This window comes from Alosa sapidissima, chromosome 6, assembly GCF_018492685.1.
Source record: "Alosa sapidissima isolate fAloSap1 chromosome 6, fAloSap1.pri, whole genome shotgun sequence".
NCBI classification, from domain to species: domain Eukaryota; kingdom Metazoa; phylum Chordata; class Actinopteri; order Clupeiformes; family Clupeidae; genus Alosa; species Alosa sapidissima.
The window spans coordinates 9561947-9577265 of record NC_055962.1 but is presented as its reverse complement, the minus strand read 5'-3'; the positions used below and the strand labels follow the sequence as shown (position 1 = coordinate 9577265).

Below are 15319 nucleotides of genomic sequence, written 5' to 3'. Positions count from 1 at the left end.
TTGCATGGCTAGCCCGATGCCGAAGCACCACTACTGAAAAAGTTGTTGGTAGCATCGGCTAACTAGCGCCAGATTTTGGAGTGCAGGGGACAAGTCGAGATGGGCTATGAGACATACGTTCACACTCGGTATCATGTTTCAATACACTTTAGGTCAATATCACACCGGAATTCTCCTTTAACAGAAACCCCCTGGCTTGAATTAACATAGACTTGCACTTGAGCCTCAAGATGTTCCGTTAAAACTAGTTAGTGATCTCTGGCTTTAGTTTATTCAAGCAAGGCTTAGGTTACCTTGTATTTCTGAAAAGAGAACATTATGTTATGAAAGTGAGGGGGAAACTATAGGATCTACATGAGTTTGATTGCAAGTTGTAAAACTGAACATATAGAGAAAAAAAAAATATAGAAATAGGAGAAGGAAGAAAGTATAAATAAAAACACTGGAGGCGCCTTACCGCACTGTTGACGTATGCATGAGCAGTTATCCCAACTTTCTCTGACTGAAACACTCATCCACCTAAAGCACACCTGTAGGCATTCGATTCCAAGGGCAGAGACGTGGTGGTTACTGACCTAACACACATTGATAGTCCTATTGCTGAGCGGTTTGGTGAGTCTTGGGCATACCCTGCCCAGTAGTTGTGTTGCTGTGAATGGCAGTAAGCTGGCAAGAAACAAGCCAAGATAGCATGGAACCTGGATAGCATGCTCTGCCTGCCCATTAGACTGTGGATTGTATCCTGATGTCAGGCTCACTGATGTCCCTGAACATGTATCCCTGAAGGGAATGGTGGTCTATGGTGGTCTGTGTTCAGGAATGCCGTAGTGCCAGTACACCTGTTCAAAGGCTTCTGTGACCTTCAGTGCAAAGGGAAGGTTCTGGATACAGATGAAAGGGACTCCCTTAGAAATTCGATATACCACAACACTACTTTGTAACCCTTGGAATGAGGCAAGCCTGTCACAAACTCTAGAGCTCTCTCAGCGCACCAAACTCAGAGCCGCGGAGAGGAAATGGCACAAATCCAAACTAGCTGACGACCTCAAAAACTACCAGACACTCCTGACCTCCTTCTCAGCCAGCATCACTGCTGCTAAGACTGCTTTCTACAATGACAAAATCAACAGCGCTACAGACACTCGAAAACTTTTCTCAACCTTCAAATCGCTACTCAACCCTCAGCTGCCTCCTCCTCCATCCAGCCTTACTGCAGATACCCTCGCCTCATTTTTTACAAACAAAGTGGCGGCAATCAGCAGTCAATTCTCTACATGCCCACTCAACGCATCTGACTCAGATACCGCACTCCTACAACCTCTAGGGACTGCTGGAACATCTTTTTCAGCATTCATGCCTCTCTCCGAGAGTGAAGTGTCCAGACTCCTGACATGCAGCCGTCCTACCACATGCTCGCTGGACCCTATACCTACGAGCCTACTTCAGTCCATCAGCCCGACCATCGCTCCAGCTATCACACATGTGATCAATGCCTCGCTAACCTCCGGCACATTTCCAACAGCGTTCAAAATGGCCCGGGTAACACCGTTACTTAAGAAAGCTTCTCTCAACCCTGCTCAAGTCGAGAACTACCGCCCTGTCTCACTACTGCCTTTCCTATCCAAAGGCATTGAACGAGCAGTCTCCAAACAGGTCTCTGACTTCCTTTCACAGAACAACCTTCTGGATCCAAATCAGTCTGGGTTCAAAAGCGGCCACTCTACCGAAACGGCTCTGCTGTCTGTAACAGAAGCCTTAAAAGAAGCCAGGGCGACCGCTCGGTCATCAGTACTCATTCTGCTTGACTTATCGGCTGCCTTTGACACGGTTAATCACCGTATCCTTCTCTCTATACTCGCTGACATGGGAATCTCCGGTTCTGCTCTCTCCTGGTTTGAATCCTACCTCACAGGACGCTCGTTTAACGTATCATGGCTTGGTCAGCTATCCGCACCTCACCATCTCACCACAGGGGTCCCCCAGGGCTCAGTGCTGGGCCCCCTCCTCTTTGCTATCTACACCACCTCCTTGGGACAGATTATCCGTTCGCACGGCTTCTCATACCACTGCTATGCAGACGACACACAGCTCTATCTGTCCTTTCCACCTGACGACCCCCTGGTTTCAGCACGGATCTCGGATTGCCTTTCAGACATAGCTACATGGATGAAGGCACACCACCTCCAGCTGAACCTCTCAAAGACTGAACTGCTGGTCATCCCAGCTAAACCTACCATACACCACGACATCAACATCAAATTTGACTCCCTGTCTGTTTCACCGACCAGGACTGCAAGAAATCTAGGAGTTGTTCTTGACAACCAACTAAACTTCTCAGATCATGTTGCCTCAGTCGCCCGGTCATGCCGTTTTGCACTCTACAACATACGGAAAATCAGGACTTACTTGACTCAAGATGCTACCCAACTTCTGGTTCAGGCAATAGTCATCTCACGACTCGACTACTGCAATGCCCTCCTGACAGGTCTCCCAGCCTGTGCAGTGAAACCACTTCAGATGATCCAGAACGCGGCGGCGCGCCTGGTCTACAACCAACCCAAAAGGGCACATGTTACCCCGCTGCTCATCCAGCTACACTGGCTACCTATGGCGGCCCGCATCAAATTCAAGTCTCTAACGCTTGCCTACAAAGTAGTCTCCGGTTCTGCTCCCACCTACTTGAATGCCCTCATACAGACTTACACTACCTCCAGACCGCTGCGCTCCTCTGACGAACGACGTCTAGCTCTACCACCGGTACGCTCAAGCCAATCCAAACTTTTCTCATCTGTTGTTCCTCGTTGGTGGAACACACTGCCAGTTCCTACAAGGGCAGGGACATCCTTTTCCACTTTCAAAAAACTCCTGAAGACCCAGCTCTTTAGAGAACATCTACTCTCATAGCAACACTTACAACAAGTCTTACTGATCCTAGCACTCACCAGCCGTTTTAAACTGACAAGTAACTGTTAAAAACAGCACTCACCGACGCACTTATTCTTACTGTACTCTAATGTTTTTTTTAAACTGTCCTAAAATTGTGAGAATTGTTCTAAAAACTTACTGTTTACCATGTTGTTAGTCGCTTTGGTTAAAAAGCGTCAGCCAAATGTAATGTAATGTAATGTAAAAATGTAATGTAGAGCTGTGTGCCACCAGGTTCTGTGGGGCACTGGTATGGTAGTAGCACTAGGGCGGTGGTGGTAAGGAAGGGTCACTATTTCTTCTAATTTCAATGACTGGAGCACCCTAGGGCTCAGCAGCCATGTGACGTCACAGGGCTCACCTGTAACTATTTAATAGTATAGCCAATTTGATTGCCAACAACAGGTTAGCAACTATGGTTTTGGGAAATACACCCCCGAGTGTGTGTGTATGAATGGGTGTACACTGTGTGTGTGTGTTGTGTTTACCCCGGATGGGTAAAATGCAGAGAACTTGAATTTCCCCTTGGGGATAAATAAAGTATCTAAAATTAAATAAAAAAGAAATAAAAAAGTGTGGTTTTCTATTTTGTCTTCAATTATTGGCACCTCTGCTAAAGTTGACTAAAAAGAGGAATATAAAATCATCTTTTGGAAATTGATCTTAATACCTTAAGTAAAAAAATGAGGAAATATCCAACCTTAAGGACACCAATTTTCTTTGTGAATGAATAATGTATCATAAACTAGAAATGTAATGCCAGAGGAATTACAATAGTGGATGGAAAACTGCTGGCTTAATGTTGGTGGGGAGATTCCTGGAAAAAAAAACATTGAATCACTTAATCTTTGAGTTCATACAAAACCTTGTGTGTCAAGGCGTTCTTGAGATATAACACTCAAGGTGTTTTTGACCTGGACATTTGACCTCCAACATCAATTCACTTCATGTTTGAGTCCATACAAACACGCATACCAAATTTTAGGCATGTATGTCAAGGCATTCTTGAGATATTGCGCTCAGAGTCCATACAAACACTTGTACCTAATTTGAAGCATATGCGTCAAGCCGTTCTGCGCAAAGCATGAGATATGGCTGTGACTTATTTTAACACTTACTGCTATCTTCCTCCCTCTATGGCTACGTCTGAGCCCGCTAGCATAGCAACATGCTAACACATTCGCGCCGCGCACCAGAGCGTTTGAGTGCACGTACCGACACGGGAGAGGTATGACTAAACTCGTGAAAGTTAAGGTAAGAACATATATTACTACTGACATTGTAATATGGCGTGTTCCTTTAAGGAAACACTTAAACAGGATGTGTAGTTTTAGGGAGCGCCAGATTAGAAGTGGAGACAGTTGGATTCACAGGTGACACCTGTGCCAGTGTTCTGATTAGCCCGCGAACTACTCTGGGAGCTTAACGAGCACAGCTGGCTTTAGGCCATTATGACATCACAGCCATTCAAGTCTATGGGGGAATGAGCTTTTTAACATTTTTAATCCCCTATTTCTCAAAAAGTATCGGAACTCCCCCTATTACAGTCGGTCCCGTATTTCCACCGTCTTGCGTGTATGTGTTACTTAATATACAAACCAAGACAGCGGACTCCTAAAGAAATGCAACCACCTGGTCCCACACCATAGGTGTATCTAAATTAGCTATGTAGCCTACCAAAAATGACATTTTACCGTGACTCGAAGAGCTGTAAACAGTGTTGTAAGGCTGCGTGTACACAACCACTTGGAGCTCCAGTGGAATTTTGATTTCATGACGAGAATTCTTGGTCTAACCGTTCATGCCGTTGAAACGGTGTAAATAGGCGACCCATCAGGCCAGCACTATAACTCCGAGTGTGGTAAACAAAATCGGATATTTCCGGCAGTAAATGCTCCCGTTAAGAACCAAACCAGATTTTGTTCACATCTACACATCTATGGCTACTGAAAAATGTAAGGTTCATTTAGTAAATGTTATTTTGAAGTGTTAAAAAACATTGTTGTTTTAGAATTTCTGAACAAAAGTGGTGATAATTGGGGGTGTTACGATATAAACTTTAAAAAAATCTGAAATAATAACTCTCCTGCCCCACCCCAGACCTTCACAACGGTTATTTCAACATGTCTGTACGTTAAGCGGTTAGAGTTGTATTCGTTCTTGAAAAGGTAAAAAGAAAAGGTTATAAGAAGAAGAAGAAGCCAGGAGATTTCGAAATAGTGGATTCCATCCACTATAATAAATAAATGTTCTTCCTTATACAGGGGTCATAAGTATTGGCACCCCTATTTTTTAAAGGTTATTTCATGGATCCAGGATACTATGCATCCTGATAGTTCCCTTGGCTTTTGGAATTCATTTTTGGAATTAATAACAAAGAAAATTGGTGTCCTTAAAGGTTGGCTATTTCCTCATTTTTTTTCTTAATTCATTGAGTGCCTTCCTTCCCATATGTTGAGAACCAAAAACGTAATATTACGTTTTTAGCTTTTTTTTAAAAATTACGAAACTAGACACTCTAACACACCTTATATGTGATTTGGGGAACTCTGTGATGAATGGAAATGAAATATATGACGATCGAAAACTCATGAAAACGCACAATCTTGACATTTTATCATAACTCGGTTGCCGCTTTGGGTCGAATCAGTGACTCATGCACGTCAGCTCAAAACCAGGCCATTTTCGTGGGTCTATCACTAGGTAGCAGTCTCGCTAGGTCACTTTCCGGAAACTACAGGCAACACTTCATATTTCATGAAAGACGTTATATCTCCATTTCTAGGAAAAAAAACAGCGATTTTGATGAAAACTAGCCACTGTTTAGCTTGCGATTTCTCAGGAACAGAAGCATGTAGAAACACACGGTTTGCACCCACTGAGAGCTTAAAGTCTCACCTTTCAAACGAGCCATTGTACAGTATGTGTTCATAGCTATAACACAGAATATGCTGTGGCTGTACAAAAATCATCAACAATGGTCTGGATTGCTGGCACTCTAGGACAAAGCTTCCGAAAACAGCTTGGCATTCAATGAGTTAAGGCATTGAGATCAATTTCCAAAAGATGATTTTATATTCCTCTTTATAGTCAATTTTAGCAGAGGTGCCAATAATTCTGGGGGCAACGGTATCTATCGACAGACTGAGCAGGATTGAACTTGGACATTGTTAGCTAACAAAAGCCACCAGTAAGTTCTTTGTGAAACTTCACTGATGTTCTTGATGCCAGGGTGGTCAGTCGCTGGAGTTTACATGAATGTGCCCACTGATTTGACGCTACCGGAACACAAAGTAAGGCAATAATAGTCTTCATTTAGAAACTGCCCTTGTACACTACCTCTACCTCTCTGTACACTTTCAAAGTTTACAATACTTCGGTTTGTCTGAAGGGACCCTATCCACACTACCACCGAAGTGTAAGGCTATTGTCAGTGGTTTGAAAAAAAGCAATTTATTTTGACGTGGCTCTGTGCTCCATAGCCACACATTATACACCATTTCATTCCTAATACAAAAAAAGTGTGCTTTTCCACACTGTTCTCTCTGCAGGAAAGTTTCCTGATGCTTCAGGACAGTACTTCTGGTACAGTTTTGTGTCGACTGAACCATGACTCAGCATGCTGAGCACACAGGACAGCATCCACATAAGGGGGTCATGGACAACCTCCTCGAAGACCAGTCACATCATATATAGCCTGTTGTGTGTGAAGTTAGAAACATTTTTATTTGTGCCTATCCTTTATACCATTACACATTTTGATTTGTTGTTTGAAATAAATGTACACAATGAAAATGAAAAAGCATCTTCAACAGACAATCTACTATTTAGACATAGCTTTTGTATATAAATCCATTCCTACCTACTGACCAAATAATTTGCACCTGCAAAGGGTAATTCAATTGAAGCTGGGGTGGAAATAAAATTTTGAAAATGTGTACATCTACAAGCCACTGGCAAATCTTTGGTCAAATTCACTAGCCACTCAAAATTTGATAATTACTCTGTGTCTACCAGCCACTTTAATAGTTTAGCAGCATTTTAATGTCGATCCCTAAACCAATCTGCACACATTGGCAGAGATTAAACTTGAAGGACTATAAAAGCTAATTTGTTATGAATGACACTGAATTGCTAAATGTGCTAAATGTTATCATGAGACATGCTTGTAAAATACTGCCTTGATAAATGCTACACACCCAGTCATAATGCTACACATGTTTGGAACACACAAACACCATAACCTGAGCATAATCAGTAATGATAAGAAAGGACACCTTTGCTTCGTAGGTGGTCTTAATGTTGTTGTGGACAGTTGTGTTCCATGAGATTCCACACTGGGAGCATCTGTTTGGCAGCATGTGTCTGTTGTGCGTGGCAGTTCTTGTGATGTACTCTGAAATAAAAGTGTGCAAATAAATCCAGTGTATCTGAACAATACCGATTTCAACAGATTGTCTAGATATCTTTTGAAATGACAATTGTTTCCACTTCTGTTGTCAAAGCAAAAGAGATCGACCTAGATAACATATATCTTAAGTTAACCAAACTATTCTACTTAGCTTCAGTTTATCTTGCAGATATAAAAAAAGTTTGACAGAGATCTGGACAAACATGCATCTTGAGTTGTAGACTTTGATGACAACACAGGTTATTTATCTGAATGACAAGACAGGAACATGAAAATCATCATACTATACAGCATTCTACCTATGCTAGTGGGCCATGTTTCTGTGTGCATAGGTGGAATCATGAATCACATTTACTTTTGGCACAAAATAGTTTAACTTTTCTAGCACTGTGTCATACGTCTCATCTTCTCCAATTTCAAAAGTGAACGTTTTGTGTTTTCTTCTGCATCTTTCCCAAGTACAGACCTGTATGTCATCTTCCTCTTTCAGTTTCACTGCAACGCTGTAGCGGGAGAATCATTGATTTCATTCCGGATGGCTAAAGTCAAAGTTTTCTGGAGGATGGCACTTCGTCATTCTTCAACTTCTGTGTAGCATAGACACTAATGTCTCACACATGCCTGGGTTTCAGAAATAACTATTTCATGATTTTAGAAAAAGTATTACAGTTTTTCTTGATCAGTTTGATGCTTGCTCTGACATCACATATTCAAACTTTTTTGCTATGTCTGTTCCATTTCTTTCTCATTTTTCTGGTATCAGAAAAAACTGTGAAAAGACTAAATGTACTGAATAAAAAATAATTGTACTCATTCCTCCCAAGATGTAACTGTCATTACAGTTTTTCTCAGTCGCTTTGGTGCTTTTTTCAGATCAGAATGAAAATTCTCATAACTATTAGTACAACCTCCACAATATTTAGTCATTTGTGCACATCATATAGTAGCAATTTCTCCTTCCTTTGAACAAATTGCAAATGCTTTTGGACATGTATCAGTTGCTTTCATACAATTCTCTGCTGTTTTTTAACATTATCATTTGCTTATGTCATGTCAGTCAAAATGAACTATACATATCGATGCTGAATAGTCGTTCCCAATAAAACTTATAGTCTTCATTTCATTGCTTGAGTCATTACATACAAAATTGTTGAACTAGTTATCAAATTCTGTGACAATGCTGTAGAATTGCAAAGAGCATACTGTAAAAATGTATGTATTCAGTATCTTGTACTCACTTACTCCCCTAATGTGTAACTTTACTGTAGTTTTCAAATGGTTGTACAAGTACTGTTTAGTGCTGTCTTGAGCATGTTCAGGTAGTGTCACTGAGTTCTGACCTTTTTTTACATTGGAAAACACTGAGAGAACTATCATAATGAAAACATGACAAAGCCATTTGACTATCCTGTTCATAAACGATGGTGTCAAGACTTCTCATTTTGATGACACTGACAGTTTCATTGACATAAATGTTTGCTTTTGAGGAATGGACTATCCATTTTGAGCAAGTGACGTGCTTTTGCAGGTTATCCACTAGGTTTTGCCGTTTGCACTAATTGTTTTGAGAAATGCACTAACTGCTGTGCAAATGTTAATAGTGATGTGAGAAAAGCACCAAAGCGGCTGAGAAAAACTGTAACAATGCATTGACAACATTGATTCATGCCAATCTGCAAAATAGGCACAAAGTGTAGTGCAATTGCAGCATCTGGTGGCCAACATCAACTAACAAACCCTCAACAAGAAATGACCTAATTAGGGGTCCAAGCAGCGAATATATGCTTTCAGTGTGATACGATCTCTTTGTAAATTACGTTTGATTAAAACGTGTTTCATCTGTTCTGGCTATCCCCGCTATTTGGATCTTACTGTATCTCACTCAATGAACAACATATCAACACTAAATGCATGTGTGGTGAAATGGGTTTCCCCATGAGTCATCTTGACTGACAGGTTATTGATTAGGGGGCGTGCCCTGGATTGGTATTTAAGGAAGTGGCTTTCGACTGACAGGTATGTTGTTCAGTCAGTGAAAGGACTTCCTGGTTAGTGACGTGGGATACCGGTAGATTGGTGTGCATGTAGGTGAAACCGCTGGCTCAACAGGTAAGCACTGCTTGTTTTTCCATTTGTTTAAATGACTCTCTTTGAGGTGGAATCTTAGCTGTTTGTTCGGTCATGTGTTTTAGTGCAGTTGGTATTTGATTTGGAAACTCTCATGCATTACGTCCAGTGGACCGCAACGCGAGAAACTTGTTGGTGTCAGGTAGGCGATCATGCTCAACATACTATTACGGCCTCTCTGCTTCGTCACATATCTAACGTTGTTGTCTGCTTTAGTTTGCTATCAGCAGTAGAGTGGTGAGTGCGTTGTCTCTCCTCCTCGTACCTGTAAGTGGAGCATAGGATCGCCAGCTTTGAGGTATGTATGTTAAAACAACGCTGTGCAGTCTATTTTTAGAACAAGCTGCTAATCGTAATTTTAGCTTTTGTTGTGCTTCACAGATTGGCCTATATGCTGGCTATACTCATCGGCTGTTCCCACGTCCTAAGAGACTGCTGCTTTGTCTCCTTTTAGTGTTTGTCTTGTCATTATTACTTTAGTAATGTCATGTCCAATTATTAGGATATTTGTTTAGTCTGTGATCTTTCTAGCCACTGGCTCTGGCTGGTGCTAGGACTTTTGTTTTGTTTGTTCCAATGCATGCTTGGGCTATGCAGTGCTGTGTCGCCGTTTCTCTGGCCTAACCTGCATGCACTTTGTACTTTTATTTGTTGGTTGTGGGATAAACCCCGTTCTGCCTGTGTTGCTACTCTGCTTGTTGTGCATGTGCATGTTTGTGTGTGTGTGTGGGTGTGTGTGTATGCATGCTGGTTTATAATCCCAATGCTGTGACCAGGATTGCTGTTCTTCCCCGGCTTGGGATAACCCCCGGTCTGTCTGTGTTGCTACCCTGCTTGCTGTGCATGTGCATGTTGGTGTGTGCGTGGGTGTGTATGCATGCTGGTTTACAATCCCAATGCTGTGACCACGGTGGCTGTCCCATTTGACCATTGATCCGTGCGGAGCTGGAGTACCAAACCTGCTGCTTAAGATAAGTAGCCATTTGTAGTACTGCTAGCATACCTGGCTTGTAAGATCAACCACTCTGGTAATTAGTGCTTGTGTCTCCTCTTCCCCTCTGTTAGACAGGAGCAGTGTGGCCCACGTGAGCGGAGGACTGAGTTCGTGGTGGAGGCCTTCACTTTCCCTTGCTGTGTGCACATTGAGGTGTCTTTTGCTTGGATTGCAGTGTTTCTCTCACGTATGGTGTATTTTCTGGACCCCCCCCCCTCTGTCCTGCAGTAGTCCGGCTCGCTGTGGTAAGCATCTGCCCGGCTCTAGTTACCCCTCCCCTGAGACCAGGTCACTCGCCAATAGCAAGGTGCTAGTCAACCCCGTAGCTACAGTGCTTATATAGTAGCCCCCTGGTCACTGTGTCGGTGGGACCTCTCAGTCAGAGTGTCAATTGTATGGTCACGTTTTACTGTGCAACTGTAATAATTAATGTGTCTTGTTGGAATAAATATTGTTGATGCAACGCATGTCTCTGGCTCCTTGGGTTTTACGAACCTGTGTGCTCCAATTACCCTCAGGGGTTAATCTAGTTTAGTTCCTGGTCCTAGGGGCCGGCCTCCCGTCCCCTAGGTGGCGTAGTCGATGCAACAAATTCTCATTCACCTCTTGCCTGCCACATTTTGGCGTAGTCGGCAGGATGACTCTTGTGTAAGCCAGAGATGTGCGTTCATTTGTTTCTTTTCTGAACTGTTTTTGACTGTGTAATGGTGTTAGTGGATTGTATTTGTTTGATAGTGGGACAAAGCAGCAGCTTCTTGGCCAGGAGCCCTGGAATATCTACCCAAAGGTAGGGTTGTTGTGTGTAGTTGGTGTAGCTTTCCCCTTTCAAGTATGGGGGACGAGGATTTAAGTCCAGAGCAGCTTCGTGACCTAGTGCTGCAGCTCAGAGCTGAGAAAGAGCGCTTACTACAGGAACGGTCAACTCCCCAACCCATTCCTAATAGTGATCCACTAGCTCCTGGACCATCTGGTCCTACACCAGCCGTGCCAGTAACTGAGCGCCTGGTCGTTTTACCACGAGAGCGTAAGTGTCCCATGTTTAATGGGAAGACGGGGATAGGTATACTTGAGTGGACCGAGGAGGTACAGGCATGTATGCGGGCCCGCCATTTGTCTACTGCTGATAAGGCATTTTTCATCTTTGATCATTTGGAGGGAGAGGCCAAGGAAGAAATTAAGTATCGACCCGGGGCAGAGCGGGTTGATCCAGTCAGGGTCTTAGCCATTCTGAAGGAACTTTATGGTCCCTCCCAATCTTATGTAACCTTGCAGCAGGCATTTTTTTCTAGACAGCAAGAAGAAGGAGAGACTTTGCAGGAATTTTCCTTGGCCCTAATGGCTTTAATGGACAAAGTCAGGCAGTGTGCTCCAGGTGGTGTGCTTAATGCAGAGGTTTTACTTCGCGATCAGTTCGTAGAACATGTTTTGGATAGTTCCCTTCGTAGAGAGTTGAAACAATATATCCGTGGTCAGCCCACCACCACCCTGCTAGAAATCCGTAGGGAAGCCCTGAGATGGGAAAGGGAGGGACTTCCAGCAGGTGCTAGAGCCCGTAGCTTTTCCCTACCCTCCGCTTATGGCCTGCAGTATGCTGTGCGAGGCACCTCTCAGCCCACTACTCCAGTTACCCCTCCAGGCTCAGAGTTGGGTGAGTTAAAGGCCATGTTGAAGCACCAACAAGAGCAGCTGAATCAGCTCACTCAGACTGTAGCTGCATTGCAAACCTCCACCATGCCCAATCGTCCTTATCGTAATGCCCCCTTCATTTGCCGTCGTTGTCAACAGCCAGGTCATTTTGCAAAAGACTGTGACGGGGAACGAGTTCCCTCCCAACCTCGTCCCAATTCCTCTTCCGCTCTTTCTTCAGATCGGTCCAGGTCTTTCCACGGGTCTCGCCAGTCGGAAAACTGATTCCCACTGAGTTGTTGAGCCACAGCTCAGATGGGGTCTCCACTGGCTCACAAGTGGGTGTGGTGTCTAGATTGATGTCTTCTTGTCCGAATATTGATGTGTTAGTGGGGGGTGTTATAGTCCAATGCCTATTAGATACTGGATCCATGGTATCTACAGTAACGGAGAGCTTTTTCTGTCAGCAGTTTGAACCCTGGGGCCATGATCGCCTTCACTCCTGTCATTGGCTTCGGCTTCAAGCTGCCAATGGCCTGGCAATCCCCTATATCGGGTATTTAGAACTTGACGTTGTCCTATGTGGTAGGACCATCCCGCGTTGTGGCATCTTAGTGGTACGGGACCCCCCTGGGGCTCCCCCTGCCATTCCTGGGGTGTTAGGCATGAACGTTATTAGTCGTTGTTATCAAGAGCTCTTTGGGGCCCATGGCCCCTCTCTGTTTGATTCCCCTCCTGTGACTCAAGCTCCGGGGCCCATCTTTAAGGCACTCCAGCAGTGTCATCAATCAGCCATTAAAAGTCAGAATGCTTCCAGAGGTACGGTACGGGTTCGTGGCACACAGGCTGTACGCATACCTGGTGGGGTAATGAAGTTTGTGGCTTGTACTTGTTCTGAACAGCTTGCGGGTTTGGCTGCACTTTTCGAGCCTTCAGAATCTGGATTACCTGCTGGTCTGCTGGCGTCGCCTTGCCTCGTCCAAATCGTTAGGGGCACTGTGTTCGTTCCAGTGGTTAATGTCGGGGTAACTGACGTTCTTCTCTACCCACGTGCTAGTGTAGGGTCAGTAACTTCTGCCCATGTCATTAGCCTGCCCACAGGTGTAACTGAGGTGAGGTCTACCACTGCAACAGTTTCCTCCCAAGTAGTCACGAGTGCTGTGCAGGACCGGATTCTGGCGGCAGACTTGGGTGCCTTGTCCGAATCAGAACAGTCTGAGGTTAGAGACTTACTTTTGCGGTACAGCTCTGTCTTCTCTGCCCATGAGGGTGACCTAGGCTGTACGAACCTCATTGCACATGACATTCCCCTGCTGGATGATACCCCAGTACGGCAGCGTTATAGGCGTATTCCCCCATCCGAATATGAGACAGTGAAGGCCCACATTAACCAACTTCTGGACGCCCATGTCATCCGTGAGAGCTGCAGTCCATACGCCTCGCCTATTGTTTTGGCCAAGAAAAAAGATGGCACCTTGCGCATGTGTGTGGACTACCGCTTACTTAATAGTAGAACACGAAAGGATGCGTTTCCCCTTCCACGGATTGAGGAGAGTCTTGATGCCCTGTCAGGGGCCTGTTGGTTTTCTACGTTAGACCTGGCCAGCGGTTATAATCAGGTCCCTGTCTCCGAGCCAGACAAGGTCAAAACGGCCTTTTGTACACCTTTCGGCCTCTTCGAGTGGAACCGGATGCCATTTGGCTTATGCAACGCTCCAAGCACGTTTCAGCGGCTAATGCAGAGACTGTTTGGGGATCAGCAAAGCCACTCACTGCTCCTGTACCTCGATGACATCATAGTGTTTTCTGCCTCTGTCTCTCAACACCTCCAACGCTTAGAAGTCGTCCTCAGTCGACTTCACAAAGAAGGGTTGAAGGCAAAATTAGAGAAGTGTGCGTTCTTCCGTAAGGAAGTTGGTTATTTAGGACATATTATCTCCAGTCAAGGAGTCTCTACAGACCCAACGAAGATTGAGGCAGTAGCCAGCTGGCAACGCCCGAGCCATGTGTCAGAACTGCGCTCGTTCTTGGGATTTGCCAGTTACTATAGGCGGTTTGTAGAAGGGTTTGCAAAGCTGGCTAGCCCTTTACACAAACTGGTGGCTGAACTTGGAAACACCAAGTCTAAGCGAGGGTTAGGACAGTCTATCGCCACCGCATGGACACCGGACTGTGAGCACAGCTTCGAGACATTGAAGGCCAAGTTGGTCTCCGCCCCAGTCCTTGGCTATGCTGATTTCTCGCGTCCCTTTATCTTGGAGGTGGATGCTAGTTTTAACGGCCTGGGAGCAGTTCTGTCACAGGAGCAGGAAACGGGAGTTAAACCCATAGCCTATGCCAGCAGAGGTCTTCGGCCCACTGAGCGCAATATGAACAATTACAGTTCAATGAAACTGGAATTCCTTGCGCTCAAGTGGGCCATGACTGAAAAATTTAGGGAATACCTCCTTGGTCAGAAATGCGTCGTCTTTACGGACAACAATCCGTTGAGTTACCTCCAGTCGGCCAAACTTGGGGCTACAGAACAACGTTGGGCAGCTCAGCTTGCTGCATTTGACTTCGAGATTAAATACCGGTCGGGACGCAGTAATAAGAATGCTGACGCATTGTCACGTCAGTACATGTCTGGTCATGACTTGGGGGAACATACCCTCCCTGGTACTGCTGTCCCCGAACCTTTGCAGCAAGTTTCAGTGACACAACCCCAAGTTTGTGCTACCCAATTTATGGTCACAGTCCTTCCATCTCACTCCCCCTCTGACATTCGCTCCTTGCAGGAGGCTGACCCCCTCCTGCAGGAGGTTCTGATATTCTGGAAGAGGCAAGTCCCACCAACTCCAGAAGAGAAACGGCGGGCCCCTAAGAGTGTGGCAATGCTGTTACGTCAGTGGGATCGCTTGATAGAGAGGGAGGGGCTTTTACACCGTCGGATCTTCCGCCCTGACGGGAAGGAAGAGTGTCTTCAACTCCTGTTGCCAGCTGTCTTGAAGCCAGACATCCTGACGCAATTGCACCAGGAACATGGCCACCAGGGCATTGAGAGAACTACCGAATTGGTGAGGTCCCGATGCTATTGGCCAGGGATGTCTACAGACATCAAACAGTGGTGCCAAGAGTGTGGACGGTGCCAAGTGGCAAAGCATACCGGGACTGGGTCACACAGTTTCATGGGCCACTTGTTGGCTTCTAGGCCAAATGAAATCTTGGCCATAGATTTCACAGTGATGGAACCATCT

General features: G+C 44.9%; 1 long non-coding RNA gene across 5 annotated transcripts; it reads left to right on the top strand.

Moving 5' to 3' along the window:
* Nucleotides 1–9253: 9253 nt before the first annotated feature.
* LOC121711108 lies at nucleotides 9254–10920 on the top strand. 5 transcript variants are annotated; one of them, XR_006032248.1, is made up of 4 exons: nucleotides 9254–9445; nucleotides 9529–9605; nucleotides 9680–9761; nucleotides 9826–10920. It is a non-coding gene; the product is annotated as an uncharacterized LOC121711108 (long non-coding RNA). The 5 variants fall into 5 exon arrangements; XR_006032247.1 differs by having other exon boundaries at nucleotides 9529–9761; XR_006032246.1 differs by having other exon boundaries at nucleotides 9254–9605.
* Nucleotides 10921–15319: the final 4399 nt, after the last annotated feature.